We start from the raw sequence: 19,293 nt of genomic DNA, 5'->3' as shown, positions 1-19,293 counted from the left end.
CCTTTCCAGTCTTGGCATTTTGACCAGATTCTCCCTTGGCTATTTTGAGCTTTTAAAAGTTTTTCTAATTGTGGTAAACATACATAACATAAAATTTATCATCTTAACCATTTTTAAGCATACATGTTGGTGACATTAAGTACATTCACATTGTTGTGCTACCATCACCACCATCCATCTCTAGAACTCTACATCTTGCAAAACTAAAATTCTGGACCCATTAAATAATAACTGTCCCATTCCCTCTTCCCACAGCCCCTGGTAACCATCACTCTACTTTCTGTCTTTATGAATTTAACTGCTGTAGGTACCTCATAAGAGGAATCATACAGTATTTGTCTTTTTGTGACTGGCTTGTGTTTCACTTAGCATAATGTCATCAGGGTTCATCCATGCTGTAGCATGTGTCATAGATTCCTCCTTTTTAAGCTAAATAATATTCCACCATATGTATATACCACATTTTGTTTACTGACTTACCTACCGATGGACACTTGGGTTGCTTCCACCGTTTGCCTATTTGAATAATGCTGCTATGAACATGAGTATACAACTATCTCTTTGAAGCCCTGCTTTCAATTCTTATGGGTATGTACCCATAAGTAAAATTGTTGAGTCATATGACAATTTTATTTTTAATTCTTTGAGGAACTGCCATATTGTTTTCCACAGGGGTTACACCATTTTACACTCCCACCAACAGTGCACAAGGGTTCCAATTTCTCCATGTCCTCGCCAATGCTTGTTTTGTTGTTGTTGTTGTTGTTGTTGTTTTTTGATAGTATCCATCTTAACAGGTGTGATATGGTAACTTACTGTGGTTTTGATTTGCATTTCTCTAATAATTAGTAAGGTTGAGCATCTTTTATGTGCTTTTTGGCCATTTTATATCTTCTTTAGAGCAATGTCTATTCTGTTTTCTTTTTAAAAAATTTCTGACAGAAAGTACTGGTTTTCTTTGAGTGCCTCTGGTCAGGCTTTGGAATAGCTCTCCGGGTTCCTCTAGTCTTGTTTTTGAGCTGCTGCTGCAACTTTTAAGGCCCTTTTTTGCTTCTTCAGCTTTTGAGCCTCCTAGAAAACTGCATGCACAGAGCCTTCTTGGTCAGAAAGCGGCAGGCTGTTCAGTAGTACAGAGGGGGAGGGTGTGCTCAGCCCCCAGCTCCCTGCTTGTCTTCTCCAAGATATCATAGCTGGACTAATGGAGATTTTTAGACATCTTTTTCCTCTGGTGATGCTTCTCAGCAGATAGCTGAGGTGATCACACCATGACGGGAATAGATACAGTGAATCTCAGCATAGCTTTTCCTAACCCCACTTTCTGATAACACTGGTATTTGACAGGCTCTGGAAAAACTCACTTTTTGCTAGGCCATGGTCCCTATATACTTGGGACTTACGTCACGATTTCAGAAGAATTTACACTAACAGCTTCTGATTAAGGGAGTGTTTACAAGCCTGGATTCACATCTGCATCTTTTTCAAAGCTGTCAGTGCTCAGGTGTCCACGAAAATTTTTTATCATCAAACTTTATAGCATTTTGGAAATCCACAGTGTCCTTCACATTTTCTGTTGGGATACTGAGGTTTTGTCGTTGGTATTGGCATTATCTCTGTAGAGTTAGAATATTAAATCTTTGTATATCGAAATCTGTTTTCTTGGTTTGTCATTGGCTTCTTAAAGCTGAGTTTTATTGGAGTACAATTCATACATAATAAAATGTACTTGTTGAGTTCACCGAATTTTGATAAATATGTACAACTGTATAAACCACCACAGTCATGATATAAAACACTATTCTCAGCCCCCCAAATTCCCTCATGTCCACTTACCTTCAGACAACCACTTTCTGTCTACTCTGCCTTCTGGCACTACACGTTAGTTTTACCTTTGCTAGAAATTGATGTAAGTGAAATTATATGTGCTCTTTTGTGTGTGGCTTCTTTAACTCAGCATGATGTTTTTGAGACTTGTCCACACTGTTGTGTGTAACATGTTTTGTTTGTTGTTGTTGATTAGTATTTCATTTTATAGATATACTGCGATTTGCTCATCTGTTAACCTGTTGATGGATATCTGGGTCATTTCCAGTTGGGGCAATTATGAATAAAGCTGCTATGAATGTTTACATAGACGTCTCTGGGTATTACTATTATTACTTTTGGACAATACCTAAGAGTGGAATAGGTGGGTTGCTCAGTGAGTATTTATATGTAAGAAACTTGTGTACTGTTTTTCTAAGGGATTGGGTGATTTTGCTTTTCCACCAGCTTTGACAGTTCAAGTCACTCCATATTCTTGCTACCAGTCCTATTGTCAGTCTTTATAATTTTACTCATTCTAGTGTTTGTGTAATGTTGTGCCATTGTCATTTAATTCTCATTTTCTGGATGACTAATGAATCATGTTTTTATATACTTATTGGGCAGGTTAAGGAATAGAACGTTTTCGGTACCCCTCCCTCATGTTCTCTTTCAGTGACTACTACACTCCCAAAGGCTAACCACCCTTCTAACTTATAACATAGATTAGTTTTCCCTGTTTTTGTGCTTTGTATAAAATGAATAATACTGGACTCTTCTATGTCTGGCTTCTTTCACTTATTATTATATTTATGGGAATTGTCCATATTGTTGTATGCAGTTATAGATAGTCCATTCTCATTTCATGACTATATCACAATTATCCATTGTATTGATGAGTGTTTGGGTAATTTCCAGTTTTTAGCTATTACAAATAGTGCCGCTATAGTATATGTTTAGTATGTCTTTTGGTGAACACTTGTATGTGTTTTTGTTGAGCATATAACTAGGAGTAGAATGGATGAGTTTGAAGTACAATTGATGAGTTATAGGACAGTGCATCTCAAACTTTAATGTGCTTATGAATTACCTGAGCTCTTATTAAAATGCTGATGGTGAACCAGCAGGTTTGGGGTATAGGCTGAGCTTTTGCATTTCTAGCAGATTCCCAGTGATGCTGATGCTGCTGATCCAGGAACACATTTAGAAGGATAAAGTCACAGAGTACGCCTATGTTGAGCTTTACTAGACACTGCCAAAGAGTTTTCCACAGTTATTATGCCCAGTTTATACTCATGCAAGTAATATATGAGAGTTCTCCACATTCTTGACAACAACGTTCTTGTTGGTATTTTTGTTTTAGCCATTTTGATGTGTATGCAGTGATATCTTATTATAGCTTTAATTTATATTTTCCTAATTGCTAATGAGGTTGAGCCCTTTTTCTTATGTTTAGTAGCCATCTGGATATCTTCTTTTGTGAAGTGTCTTTTGCAATCTTTGCTCATTTTCTATTGGATTATCTTTAATGTGATTTTTACTTCTGCTATTACTTTTTTTACTCTTCTTATTTTCTTATTTCTTCAAGCTCTCTACTTATTTCTATTTTACTCCTGGCCAAACCTCAGACTGTTGCTTAATATCTGATCTTTAATCTCTTATTTCAAATAATCTACATTTCTCTAAAGTTATTTAATCTTATACAGTGCAATTTTAATTAAAATTTACTTCTATTTCCAGCCTTGTTTGTTTTCAAAACTATGCCATTTTTTGTATCTTGGGTATTACACTTTCCCTCTTCCATTTTTGTTGCAGAATGTTTTCATAGACCCTGTATTGCTTTTTCTTTTTTTTTTTTCCTCTTTCTCCTTCTCTTTCTCCTCCTGCTACTTCTCCTCTTTCTCCCTTTTTATTATTTTAATAAATAATAAAATGCATGGAGATGTCTCATCTATAGAGGCCTGAAGGTGGATTCATTTGCAATAACCTCACTGTCCTTGGACACTAATAGATTTTTCCTTTCAGATATTACATAAGAGACCTGGCTAATATACATTTACATTTCTGTTCATTGATCCAGAAGCCTGAGAGGAGTGGACTGAGAGCCGTCCTAGCAAGGGAGTTGTCTCTCATCTCTTCTGTGAGCAATCAGTATTTTGCTAGCCACAATGCCAGCCAGCTGTATACTGTAGTTATTTGTGTACATTCCTAGTATGACTTCCCATTGTTTCTAAGAGAAACTCTTTTGATTTCCTAGATTATTGCTTGGTGTACTGCAGTATACATCCTGGGACATAGTTATTTCAAATGCTCTTGATTGGTAGTGGCGAAACCAATTCCAGATGGAGGGTTTCTTATTTGTTTCCTATGGCTTCCCTGTTCTCTAGCTCTTGCCACTCTTGGTAATGGTGTTCCTGCAGTGTCTCCTCTGCTTCTCTCTGAGTCACAGCACTCCTTTCTCAGGAAGGCAAGTCACCAGTTGCCTCTTGGCATCTTTCTTCCATCCAGATTTTGTCATATGAATGGCATCCATTCCTAGTTTTTAGTATTGATATGGTTCTCCCCTATTTTATATTTTGTTTTGGCATTTTAATTTCAATGGAATGAAGGTGTGAGTTAAAAACCTCTGTTCAAGATGTTTTCTTACCTGGAAGTCTAAAATATTTTAGATTATTTTTCTTTTTTATTTCCTTCCTTCCTTTTTTTTTTTTAATTAAAATGTTTTAAGTATCCCCACTCTCCCCCTTCTCCCACCCAAAATGTACCTTTTCTTACTGTAGAGTAACAGTTAAAGTTTTCTAACTTTCTGTGAGGTTTGGTTGTTCATGCTGTCTCAGATGAAGTTATGCTTCAGATGAAGTGATACGCCAGTGGGCTAGAACATCCAAATATAAATCAAGAACATTTATGCAGATCTAAATAATTCACTTACTAGAATGGATCAGACAAATGAGGCACGCTAATTGGGTAGCTAAAATGGTGATCTTTGACCTAAGCCTTGTTATACTAAGTGTTTTGTGGGAAGTCAGTGTATATATCTAGCTTCACTGATATGGTAATAGCTCTGATAGGGAATTTAAGGACTTACTTAGCCTGCTTTGCTTTTAAAACTATAATTATGCCTTTGTTCTGTTGCACTTACATTGTGACCTTTATATGTATTTTTTGTCCTTCTTTAATTAGGGGCTAATTCTTGACAATAATTTTTTAAAGAGCTTCTATTTTATATTTAGTATGAAAATCTTAAGTATGTGAAGCCAGTAATATTGACCATTTCATTTCTTCTTTCTCATCTTTGCTCTCTAAAGTGAGTCATAACTTGGCGATGATGCTATTGAAAGGGTACTAACTACTCACATTGAGAGTAATTTTGACACTTAAATCCCAAGTGCCTTTTTCCTCCTCCTTTTTTCATTTCCTAACATATTTGAGTCAGACATATTTGCCAGATTTTAAAGACTGTGTCTTTATTTTTAGAGCACCCATTTAGTTTACTAGATTTGTAGTTTGGAAGAAAAAAGTGCCTCTTTGGGACTAAATTGTGGTTGATTCATATTGAGTATGCTGAAAGTTTGTATCAATGTGTAACTCACTAGTTATCTCTGATATACTGTATCATTAATGCCACAACCCCCCGCCCAAAGGAAAAAAAAAAAAAAAAAAAAAACCATTGAAATACCACAGTCTTAAAATATTCTGTGGTGCCAGTCTTAAAAAAAATTCCTTGCTTCTCTTATTTTGACTGCAGTTTAATTTCTTTCCCTATTTAGCTTCTTATCAAATTACATGGCATGAGAAGCTTACTCATTTCATAGTAATTGACCAGGCTTCTGGATTCCTTGGCTTGTAAAGGGGTTGCAGAATTTATAGTCTTTTTGAAAGACTTTGCTATAAGATTTTTTTCCCCCATAGTATTCAAGTCTATACTAGATTCAATTGGACTGGCTTTATTTGGATTCTTTTAAAATAGTAAATCTTTTATTATTATCAGGGAAAGTTGTCATTTTTATATCACTAATCATTAATGAAGGAGAAATGAGCAGATTTTACTTTGACTATTACTACTTAAACTCTTCTTTTTGAATCTTTAAAGTAATTTAATATTTGGGAATGTATAATCTTTCAGTGGAGCTTATTGAGGAGATAAAATTTATATACTTGAAACCAAGAAAATGCAGTTCTAAGTGGTATAATTTAGATTATAAGCATTAGCACCATAATTGTTTTTTAAAAACTTTTTATTTAGAAATAATTTCAAACTTACAAGATAGTTGCAAAAATAGCATAAGGAATTTTTGTGAATGATTCACGCAGCTTCCCCAAATGTTAACATTTAACATAGAATGGTGATCAAAACCAAGAAGTTAAAATTGACACAGTACTATTAACTAATCTACAGACCTTATTCAATTTTAAAATCGTCACACTGTCTTTTTGCTGGTTCAGCATCTAACCTAGGATTCCACATTGCATTTAGTTTTCATGTCTTCTTGGGTTCCTCCAATCTGAGATAGTTCTTCAGTCTTTATTTTTTATGATCTTGACACTTTTAAAGAGTACTAGCCAGTTATTTTGTAGGGTGTCTCTGAAAGACAGAAGAGATGTTTGGCCTTTCTCAGTTCCTTATCCCAGGAGGTGCATGATATTGATAATGCGTTATTACTGGTGACGTTAACCTTGATCATGTGGCTAAGGTGGTATGTGCCAGCTTTCTCCATTGTGTTTACTCTTTTTCCTTTGTAATTAGTAAACAGATATGCTGTTTCTCAGTCTACTCTTGCCCACTAATTTTAGCATCCGTTGATGATTCTTGCCTGCAATATTTACTGCTCTGGTCTTTGCCAAATGGCGATTTTCTATTTCTATCATTCCTTCAGCATTTATTAATTGGAATTCTACTGTAATAAAGGGCTGTCTCTTTTCCCTTACTTATTTACATATTGGTTTATTTGATTATATCAGCATGGACTCATGGATATTTATTTTATTGTGTGGGATATCATCCATTACTATCATTTTGCCACAAGCACCATGTTACCTGTTAGACTATCAGGGTTCTTATTTTAACTTCCCATGTACCATGAAATTTGACTTTAGGCAAAATATTCAACTATTCCCATCCTCAATGCCCTCAGTAGTAAAATGGGAATAATAATATCCACTCTGCTGTATATAAAATAGATTTATAAACTATAAAATGTTATATAAATAGTAATATTGTCATTATTTTGTTGCTAAATGCCTATGGGTGTTCAGAGAACAGAGGCTTTTTTCAGGGGCATACTTGAGAGTTAATTCTTTTAGACCAGGGATGAGGAACCTGCGGCCTTGAGGTCACATGTGGCCTTCTAGGTCCTTAAGTGCAGCCTTTTGACTGAATCCAGATTTTATAGAACAAATCCTTTTATTTTTATTAATATGTTTTTGTTCATCTTTTATATTTTTATTTTATGTTTTAAAATGAACGTATTTAAAATACCAAAGAATAAAATAAGTTTCAATGAAATAATCCTTCCGGATTGACCTGCACAATTAGAACATCAGTGAGCCATAAGGGCTAAATTGGTGGCTGCTACACTCATGATTTAATTCTAACTTAACCCCACTTGACTGGCGCCACTATCGCACAAGGCTGGTTGGAGAGAGTTTATGGGGGTCAAGTACACCAGTCTGTTATCAGCTTTTGACAGTGGTGCACTGTGTTTCTATTTGAAGTGGAATTTGTGAATAGTTGCACAGCTCGATGGTATTTTTTAATTCTGTCTGCTTAACAGCCCATCATGTCAAAGAAGACCAAGAGAACGCTGAAGGAAGAAAACAGATTTTTTAATGAGGATTGGGAATCGCAATATTATCTTGTTTCTGCTAAAGTTAAGATGATTTGCTTGCTTTGTGATACTGCATTGTCAACATTAAAGAAATTCAATGCTCATCAGCATTATAGCACTCATAAGGACCACAAATATTTTAAATTAGAGGGAAAGGCACAAAAGGTTGTGTTGCAGAAATTAAAAGATGAAAAGAAAAAGCAAAGACAGGCCAGGCGAGGTGGCTCACGCCTGTAATCCTAATACTCTGGAAGGGCGAGGCAGGTGGATCCTTTGAGCTCAGGAGTTCGAGACCACCCTAAGCAAGAGCAAGACCCCGTCTCTACTAAAAGTAGAAAGAAATTAGCTGGACGACTAAAGATATATGGAAAAAATTATCCGGGCATGGTGGCATGTGCCTGTAGTCCCAGCTACTCGAGAGGCTGAGGCAGGAGGATCGATTGAGCCCAGGAGTTTGAGGTTGCTATGAGCTAGGCTGATGCCACGCCACTCTAGCCCGGGCAACAGAGTGAGACTCTGTCTCAAAAAAAAAAAAAAAAAAAAAAAAAAAAAGGCAAAGACAATTCTTTCAAGTAGCAATAAGATCTGGAAATAATGCCACTGAAGCAGCTTATAAAGCAGCTTATATACTTGGGAAAAATGGGAAGCCATTCAGTGATGTAGAAATTGTGAAAGAATGTGTTGTCAAAGTTGTAGGATGCTTAGATTCCAGTAACATTTCAAAGTACAGACAACTGCCTCATTCAAGGAGAACCATAACTGATTGGCAGCATGAATTGCCTTCAACTTAACAGACCAACTTCATGCAATACTTCAAAAGGAAAATATATATTATTCAATTGCTTTGGATGAATCTTACTGATATTAGCACAGATTTTATCCTTCATTTGGGTCATAACAGAAGATTTTCTTTGCTACAAAGAGTTACTTGCTTTGGGCACTCTTGTGAACAGAACACAGGGAATAGATATCTTCAACAACTTTCAAAATAAAAATCAAAGTTGGACGGAATTTGGTAAATTTAGTGAGTGTATGTACAGACAGTGCACCTTCCATGACAGGAAAACATGAAGGGTTTATTACACAGATTAAAAAAGTATTAACAGATCCAGATGTACTCATTTCTTCTCATTGTATCTTACATCAGCAAAATCTCTGTGCTAAAGCTACTATTTTAAGTGGCACTTTGCAACAAGTTATAAGTATTGTTAATTATATTCATGCAAATGTGACAGGGCATCGTCAGTTTGGTAGCATGCTAGAGTTGAACAATGAGGTATTCAGTGTGGATTTGCTTATTATTCTAAAGTGCATTAGCTATCACAGGGACATGTGTTGGCCAAAATTTTATCTCTGTAAAAACAGATAGATAAATTTTATGAAGAAGAAAATCAGCAATGTGAATTATTGAAAGAAGATTTCTATAGGAATGCAGCATTTCTGTGTGATATCATGTCAAATCGTGATGACTTGAATATTCCTTTGCAACGTAACATTAAGTCTATATATGATATGTGGCAAAAAATCCAAGCATTTCAAAACTATTTTTTTTTTCCAAAACACTACTTCTTCCAAAGGAAGTTTCAGATGAACATTTTCCTAGTTAGCAAAGATCATTGACCAGGATGATATATGCGAATCATTTGAAGAATGCACAGCTGTTATAGACCTATTAATTGGAGAATATAATGAAAGTTTCATTTACCTTGAGAATGATGACATCACACTCAAATTAGCATTTCAGCCTCACCTAGTTGATATCACCAAGGTACCTAAGGAACTACAGATGGAATTGATTGAGCTCTCAGTAGATGACATTTTAAGGTCATTGTTTGATGCTAAGAAAGAACCAATTGCAATATGGAAAAATACAGTAGAATACCCATGCCTTTGGCAACATACCTGAAAAATGCTTTCTTGCTTTTTGACCACTTATTGCTGTGAATCTGTATTCTCCTACCTACCCCAAATCAAGATGCCCTTAAGGTCACAAATGACTGATACCCATCTAGAGCAGCGGTCCCCAACCTTTTTGGCACCAGGGACCAGTTTTGTGGAAGACAATTTTTCCACAGGTGGTGGGGCGGGGGAGGCAGAGCTCAGGCAATGATGCAAGCGATGGTGAGTGGCTGTATAGATGAAGCTTCGCTTGCCCGCCACTCACCTCTTGCTGTGTGCCCTCTTTCTAATTTTCATGGAAGACACTTTTTCCACGGGTGGGGGCTAGAGGCAGGGTGGTGGAGCTCTGTGGCCTGGTCCCTAACAGTCCACGGACCAGTACCGGTCCAGGGTTGCAGGTTGGGAACTGCAGATCTAGAGGATCAACTGAAACTGCAGACCTCCATGCTGCAACCAAATATTAAAATGCTTTCCAACAAAGAGCAGACAGAACAAAGTTATTAAAAGTTTAGTTAACTTTAAAATTAGCAAATAGTTTTCATTTTTTGAAATTATTAAATACATAGTAGTTAGATTTTTACAAAATAATGTACATTTCTAAGTATATCTAATTAAAGTTTCTTGAATGCGGCCTTATTTGATTATAGCTAGATTAATGCAGTCTTCCAACATGAAACATTCCCCACCCCTGTTTTAAACTGTGCACTTATTTCTGTAGGGAGGCACAAGAATGAAGGTGGAGAGAAACAGTTGTATGGAGCAGAGAGGCAGATGGAAGCCAAAAGTAAATCATAGAAACACAGAGCAGCACACATTCTGCTGTGTGCAATAAATACTTTCTGAATTCCCTAGAATATCATGCAATAGTAAATCTATTTCTTTGACTATTAGTTTTGAAAACTCTTATTTCATGTAACAAAATATATTGCCAAATTCAATGTGGCATATAAAAACAACATTAACTTAATTTTTTCCTGTACCTTCAACTGATGTTTGGTTTGGAAACGTTATCTCTGGTGTACTTTATTAAGGATGTGTGAAGCACACAAAGCCATAAGGTGTTGTGAATGTTATTACTCTTGGCTTTTATTACAATTTTGTTTTGCAAGGCCTTTTAGGTACCTATGACAATACTGTGTACAAAAGTCCTTGATGTGACTTTTTCTCATTACGTTTCTCAATCAATACATATATCCACTGCCCAGGATCATTTGTTCTCCCATCCTGTTTGCTGTAGGCATTTGGAGGATCTATTGAGCACTAAGTGTGTGATTTAAGTTGGGTTTTGTTTTTGTTTTTTTTTTTTTGTCTTTGGGGATGAAGGTTTTATTTCTTCCTGTCACAACAATCAGGCAAAAAATAGTAGACTGAGCTGCTAAGTAGGTCGACCTGCCCGAGCGCCATGAGGTGGCAAATTCTAATGAGATGTCCTGACTTCAGCAGTTATCAGTGATGGGAACAGGGAGTAGAAATAGCAGTATTTGAACTTCAGATATCCAAGGAAGAATAAGTGAGTTTCCACTTTGTTCAACATTTGTAACTGAAAAGTAGAAGATTTCACACCATGATATTTTTTCTACTTTAATTTTAATGAATATGGCCAAATAAAGGGATGAAACCAGAATGAAATAAAGAATAGGTCACAGTAAATGATTATATTAATGGATTTAGGCTATTTTAGTTGGCATCTTCTATGTTCTTTAATACAGTAAAAGATTGAAAAGATTTGTCTTGTTGTGTATGTGTATAAAAGCTAACATAAGGTACTGAAGCTATTAAGGGATGCTATTTTATGCCAGTTATTTGGGGGATGGATGTTTTGTAAAATCCACTGAGACATAAAAATGAACAAGAAATGTTATGAACAAACTTTAGACTTTTGGTTTTAGCTTAGCTTTTGGTCTTAGCTTGGAATTCATCTTTTTTGTTGGTCTTTGGCTCTTGACTTGTTAGTAGAATGGTGCTGAGCTGAATTCTTCCCCTTGTCACTTGTCTACCAAGTATGTAAAACTCTCCAGATGACAACAGCAAGGGCAATGGGCGCTCCCATGAAACACCTGGTAAGGTGTTAACACTTCTGAATTAATTACTCTGGTTCCTTTTATTTAATTTATCTGAAACCAATTATAAGGGGCAAGTATCATAGAAAATATTTTTAATTGCTGCAAGGCCATATAGAGAATGCCTTAAATAGCAAAATTAAATATTGATTCACCAGAACTCAGTTTGACCATTTGCTGTCTAATGTAGCCCTTTGTGCAAAATTTTCAGCTTGGTTGACAAAGAACAACAGAGCATTTTTTAATAAATCACATTAAAACCAAGTATTTTTAACACTTGAGTTCCCTTCCTATTTATTCCCATTACCCCAGTTTAGGTCCTCATTATCCCTTTCAGGGTTACTCGGTAGCCTCCCACTGATCACTGCTCTAGTCTCTTATTTAGTCTGTACTAATATCTGAATAACCCTTCTAAAATGCGAGTTCTGATCAGATCATTTTCTTGATCACAGTTTCTCTAATAGCTCACAATAGCCTTAAGATAAAGCCCAGCTTTCTTAGCATGGAATGCAAGGACCTTAATGATCTGGCCCTGGCCTGGCCTTTCATTCCTGACTCCTACCACTTCGCAAAATGGCTTGTGGCTCCCTGAAAACGCTGCAGTTTTCCCTCTCACCTTTGCTATTGTCTTATTGACTATATCCTAACCATGCTTCGAGACACAATTTAAATTAAAAAAATTTTTTTATTATGGATATTTTCAAACACAAACAAAAGTAGAGTGAATAATATATTAAACCCCCATTCGTTTATTACCAAACTGCAGAGTATCAGCATTTAGCAAATCTTTCAACTCTGGTGTTTTTTTTTTTTTTTTTCAACTCAGTCTTTAGTGGAGTTTTCCATGACCTCCCAAAGCAAAGTGAGCTACTCCTTTTCCTGTGTCCTCCTTAGCACCTGGAACGTCCTGCTCTTAGAGTGCTTGTAAATGTAATTACTCATTTACCTGTCTCTCCCAACATTGTAAGTCCCTTAAGGGTAGGTACCAATCTTTTTTTTTTACCTGGTGTTCTCTATGCCTAATGTAGATAGACACATAATAGGTGTTTAATAAATATGATTGGAAATAATAAACCATCCTCATACCGTCTTCATCTCATGTACACACACACATATATTTATTTTTATTTTTTCAAGAAAGGCAAAACTAACCTCTGGTGATAGAGGTCAGAATAGTGGTACCTTTGGCAGCAGGTGAGGTGGAGGCATTGTTGACCGGGAGAGATCATGCACGAAGGAGACTTTTAGGCTCTAGAAATGTTCTATCTTGATCTGAATGATGGTGAAATATATGTGTGTAAAAATGTATCAAGTGGTAAAGTTAAGATTTATGTACAGTACTCTGCTGTATATAAGTTGCAACTCAATCTTTTGAAGTGTTTGTTTTTTGAAAGCCTGCTCTCTTCAATTATTTCTTTTCCTGCTGGTTACGTCATTTTCTTGATTACCCAAATTGGAAAACTGGGAGTTGCTCCAGACTTCTCCCACTCCCTCCTCTGAACTCTGATGAGTCCATTTTATAAATAGCAATTGAATCTTTCCCTTCTTATTCATCCTCAGAACCTCTGCCCCGGAGGAGGCAGAGCAGCCTGTGGGGATGGGCCCACTGTGTGTCAAGTGGCCCCGTGGTCTGTATGTTGAGGGAGAGAGTCATCTGTCATACCACCCATTTAACAAGAGTTGTGGGTGGGACTTGGCCCAAAGGAGTTGTCGTTTGGAAAGGCAATGATTCACGTTGCTAATATACATCATGTGAGAATTTAAGGCATGTGCATTAAGCCATTTTTAGTACCTACGTATGTATCCATGTTAATGAAGTATGATATTTGAAGTAAAAAAAAATCTAAACACTATTTTATCTAAGTATGTATCTTGCAGCACATCTGTGGGGTGTGCTATTCAATCTAGTTGGATAAATGTTAGTTGAAGTTTAAAAGAAACAAGTCTTTATTACACGTAATGTGAACATGGGTAGTAAAGTTTAAGGCAAGAGTTTAAGGCATTTACGCAACCATTTTTTGTCATTTTTTTTTCTATTAAAGGAACAGTGTTGAAAGTAAAAATCCTTAGGAAGGTCCCAAATGGTGGTGAGAGTTTATCTTGTGGGCCATTGCCAGTTTTGTTATTGAAGAAGGACAGAATTGACTCATTTTTAAGCAAACTGATTTCATGTTTTATTCTTCAGAATAAATATTTCATCAGATAATCAGAGAACAGGCACAAAGATGTGATGATCAGAGCAGTGAATACTGAAATCTATGCAGTTCCTGAAGAGAGTTTATTTTTTTGTGAAATGACTTTTATTAAGATCACATTCTTCTGTAAGTAAGCTCAGGATTTAAGAGAGTTCTCTTGTGAAAAGTACGACTTTACGAGTGATGGAGAGCCAGTCATTTTTGCTGACAGAGACTGTAACACTTGTATACTTTGTATTCTCCTGGTGACTATTAAATAACAAATCTTATGAAAAAATAATGAAAATAAAATATCAAAGCTGAAGATTAAATTTCCATAGTAACATCACCTTATCACACTATGGTTGACCCTTCAACAACACGAGGGCAGGGAGACCAACCACCTGTGCAGTTGAAAATCTGAGTATAACTTTTGACTCCCCCCAAAGGTAACTGCTAATAGCCTACTGTTGACCAGAAGTCTTGTCCATAGCATAAACAGTCGATTAACACGTATTTTCTACATTGTATGTATTATACACTGTATTCTTACAATAAAGTAAGGGAAAAGAAAATGTTATTAAGAAAATCATGAGGAAGAGAAACATATTTACTGTTTATTCAGTGGAAGTGGATCATCATAAAGGTCTTCATCTTCATCACCTTCACCTTGAATAGGTTGAGGAAGAGGAGGGGTTGGTCTTGCTGCTCCAGGAGTGGCAGAGGTATAAGAAAATCCATGTGCAAGTGGACCCATGCAGTTCAGATGCATGTTGTTCAAGGGTCAATTTTAATTAGTTTTAGGTTTCATTTAAGTAAGTTTTAGTACTAAAACTTTATAGGGCACAAATGTTTGAATTTATATTGATTTTGTGAAATCCTAGCCCATTCTTTAGAACACTGTTACCTCCCAGAAAACTGCTTGTAGACTATTTTTTGCATAAAGGATAACCTCTTTAAGACATGTATTGGTATAGAAGTTAAATAATTTTGTTTTGGCCATTTACTATATTTTATTATGAAAATATTTCAAATAGAAAAACATAGGAAAATAAACACCATAGCATCTACCACTCAGCTTTAACCAATCTTTAATATTTTTTATTTTTTTATTTCAAAATATTAAGAGTATAAATGTTTTAGGTCACATGGATCATTTTTGTAATGCTTGAGTCCTGGCTATAGGTGTGCCTGTCACCCAAATAGTGTTCACAGTACCCATTAGGTTGGTTTGCTCCCCTCTTCTTTCCCCCCTTCCTCCCTGGTGGCTTTCCACTGAATTTTACTTCCCTCTGTGTACTTGTGTGCTCATCGGTTAGTTCCAATTTAATAGTGAGTACATGTGGTGTTTGTTTTTCCATTCTTCTGATACTTCACTTAAGAGAATGGTCTTCAGTTCCAGCCAGATTGTTGCAAAAGGTATTAATTCATCTTTTTTATGGCTGAGTAGTACTCCATGGTGTACATATACCACATTTTATTAATCGACTCATGAATTCATGGGCACTTGGGTTGATTCCACATCTTTGCAATTGTGAATTCTGCTGCAATAAACATTGGAGTGTAGGTGTCTTTTTGATAAAATGACTTCTTTTCCTTTGGGTAAATACCCAGTAGTGGAATTGCTGGATCGAATGGTAGGTCTACTTTTAGTTCTTTGAGGAATCTCCATACTGTTTTCCATAGAGGTTGTACTAATTTGCAGTCCCACCAACAGTGTATAAGTGTTCCTTTCTCTCTGCATCCTCGCCAGCATCTACTGGTTTTGGACTTTTTAATAAAAGCCATTCTAACAGGGGTAAAGTGATATCTTCTTGTGGCTTTAATTTGCATTTCTCTGATGATTAGTGATGTTGAGCATTTTTTCATGTTTCTTGGCTATTTGTCTTTCTCCTTTTAAGAAACATCTGTTTGTGTCTTTTGCCCACTTTTTAATAGGTTTGTTTGTTTTTGTTTTTTTTTTTTTCTTGCCGATTTGCTTGAGTTCTTCATAGATTTTAGTTATCTGCACTTTATCGGATATGTAGCTTGCAGATGTTTTCTCCCATTCTGTAGGTTGTCTGATTGCTCTGTTGATTGTTTCCTTAGCTATGCAGAAGCTTTTTAGTTGAATCAAATCCCATTTATTAATTTTTGTTGTTGCTATGATTACCATTGGGGTCTTTTTCATAAATTCTTTGCCTAGGCTAATATCTATTAATAGAAGAGTTTTCCTACATTTTCCTCTAAAATTCTTACATCTAAGTCGTTTATCCATCTTGAATTAATTTTTGTGAGTGGTGAGAAGTAGGGGTCCTGTTTCATTCTTCTGCATGTGGCTATCCAATTTTCCCAGCACCATTTATTCAATAGGGCTTCTTTTCCCCCAGTGTACATTGTTGCCTACCTTGTCAAAGATCAGTTGGTTGTAGGTAGATGGTTTTATGTCTCGGTTCTGTGTTCTGTTTCATTGGTTTGTGTCTCTATTTTTGTACCAATACCATGCTGTTTTGGCTGCTATAGCCTTGTATCAGGTCATTAAATATGAAATGTCTGATTTCAAATCAAAAGTTTAGTTTATTATATTTCAAACAAGAAGCAATGCAATTAATCAGAGTGTGTGCCTAACCTGTGAACACAGTTTTGCCATGTTAATGGTAACTTGCTTATGCCAGCAGTGATGAAGTCTGGAGAGCAAGTGGCAATGAAATCAAGAAAGGTATTCTCCACAGCTTGGTAAGCATTGAATATTTTTCCTTGCAAGAAATGGTCCAAAGTCTGGAATAAGTGGTAGTCAGTTGGTGCAAGGTTTAGTGAATATGGTGGATGACAGAGAGTTTCCAAGTCTAGCTCCTGTAATTTGAGCAGCATTGTTTTTTGCAACATATGATCTTGCAAGAGGATTGGCCTGTCTCTATTGACCAAGCTTGGCTGCTTAATTACAAGCATCCTCATCATTTCATCCAATTGGTTGCAGTAGACATCTGCTGTAATTGATTGACCAGGTTTCATGAAGCTGTAGTGGATAATACCAATGCTGGACCACCAGACAACATTAGCTTTTTTTGATGAATATCAGTTTTGGACTGTGTTTTGGCACTTTATTTTTACACAAGCATCATGCCTAATGCTTGTAATTGTCAAAAAGAATCCATTTTTCATCACATGTAATAATACGGTGTAGAAATGGTTCACCTTTGTATCATGAAAGGCAAGCTTTGAGACGATTTCTCTTCTGATGCTCATTTAATTCATATAGTACCCATCTGTCCAGCTTCTTTACCATGCTGATTTATTTCAAATGGTCCAATATTATTGGAATAGTAATGTCAAACCTTACTGCTAATTCACACGTAGGTTGAGATGGATTCACTTCCACTACAGCTTTCAGCTCATCTTTATCCACCTTGGTCTCAGGTAACCCACATGGCTCATTTAAAAGATTAAAATCACCAGAATGGAAATTCTCAAACCATTGATGCACTGTGCATTCATTAGCCACATCTTTCCCAAACACTTCATTGATATTTTGAGCTGTCTGCTCTGCACTGGTTCCATGTTGGAACTCATATTAAAAAATAACGCATAAAGCATGGGATGCTGCAGCTCTATAAATAAATACATACATACATACATACATAACCAACCAACCACAAATTTTTGACTTGTCCATGGTTTTGCAAAAATTGCTATAAAAAAAATTTGAAAGATTATCACAAACCAAAATGTGTTTGAAAGAATGAGTACGTACCTTCACAATAAAAAAAAAAAAAAAAACAACAGGAAGCTTCAAAGTGAAATGTCAGTGATATCAACTATCAAACTTAGTACTTAAGGAAATCAGACATTCCATACTTAATAACCTAATAATATAGTTTGAGGTCTGGTAATGCAATGCCTCCAGTTTTGTTCTTTTTCTTAAGATTGCTTTGGCTATTGAGGCTTTCTGGTTCCAAACAAAGCATAGAATTATTTTTTTCTAGATCTGTGAAATATGACTTTGGTAACTTGATGGTGATTGTGTTGAATTTGAAAATCACTTTGTGTAGTATGGACATTTTAACAATGTTGATTCTACCTATCCATGAGCATGATATGTTTTTTTTTCTACTTGTTTGTATCCTCTCTGACTTCTTTCCTCAGAGTTTCATAGTTCTTGTAGAGATCTTTTACCTCCTTGGTATCTTCGTAGGTATTTTATTTTATTTTATTTTTTGTAGCTATTGTGAATGGTATTGAGTCTTTGATTTGACTATCAGCTTGACTGTTATTAGTATATAGAAATGCTACTGATTTATGTACATTGATTTTGTACCCTGAGACTTTGCTGAATTTTTTTTATCAATTCCGGAAACTCTTGGTGGAATCTTTGGGTATTTCTAGATACAATATCATATTATATCAGCAAAGAGCAATAGTTTGACCTCTTCTTTCCCAGTTTGGCTACCCTTACTATTCTTCTCTTGCCTGATTGCCCTGGCTAGGACTTCCACACTATGATAAACATGAGTGGTGACAGTGGACATCATGTCTTGTTCCAGCTCTTAGGGGGAATGCTTTCAACTTTTCTCTATTCAGTATGATGTTGGCTATGGGTTTTTCATGTATGGCTTTTATAATTCTGAGATATGTTCCTTCTATATCTAGTTTTTTGAGGGTTTTTATCAGGAAAGGGTTCTGGATTTTGTTGAATGCTTTTTCTGCATATAGTAAGATGATCATATGGTCTTTGTTTTTGCTTTTGTTTATATGGTAAAATCACATTTATTGATATACATATGTTGAACCACCCTTGCATCCCCGAGATGAAGCCCAGTTGGTCTTGGTGGATTTTTTTTTTGTTTGATACACTATTGAATTCGGATTGCTAGTATTTTATTGAGGATTTTTGCATCTACATTCATAAGGAATATTGGTCTGTAGTTTTCTTTTTTTGTTGTGTCCTTTCCTGGCTTTGGTATCAAGGTGATACTGGCTTCATAGAATGAGTTGGGGAGGATTCCCTCCTTTTCAATATTATGGAATAATTTCTGTATTATGGGTACCAGGTTGTCTTTGTAGGTCTGATAGGATTTAGTTGTGAATCCATCTGGTCCAGGGCTTTTTTTTGTTGTTGGGAGTTTTTTTATTACTGATTTGATCTCACTGATCATTATTGGTCTATTCAGGAATTCTATTTCTTCTTGGTTGAATCTTGGGAGGTTGTGTGTTTCTGGGAACTTGTCCATTTCCTCTACGTTCTCTAATTTATGCACGTAGAGAATTATATAGTATTCATGGATAATGTTTTGTATTTCTGCAATATCAGTTGTAATGTCACCTTTTTCATTTGATTGAGCTTATTTGGGTCCTTTCTCTTCTGTTCTTGGTTAATATAGCAAGAGGTCTTTCAATTTTGTTTATCTTTTCGAAGAACCAACTTTTTCTTTCGTTAATCCTTTGCATTGTTTTTTTGTTTGCTAATTTAGTTCTGCTCTGACCTTTGTTATTTCTTTTCTTCTGCTGGCTTTGGGTTTGGTTTGTTCTTGCTTTTCTGGTTCCTTGAGGATTGAT

General features: G+C 35.9%; 1 protein-coding gene across 2 annotated transcripts in view; it reads left to right on the top strand.

Moving 5' to 3' along the window:
• Window positions 1–19,293, top strand: part of REC114 (REC114 meiotic recombination protein) — a 92,011-nt gene that overhangs the window by 30,679 nt on the left and 42,039 nt on the right. The gene's annotated exons all lie outside the window — the stretch shown is intronic.

This window comes from Eulemur rufifrons, chromosome 2 (genome assembly GCF_041146395.1).
Source record: "Eulemur rufifrons isolate Redbay chromosome 2, OSU_ERuf_1, whole genome shotgun sequence".
Lineage (NCBI taxonomy): Eukaryota > Metazoa > Chordata > Mammalia > Primates > Lemuridae > Eulemur > Eulemur rufifrons.
Note: the sequence above shows the minus strand (reverse complement) of the source record. Positions and strands in the feature narration are given on the sequence as shown.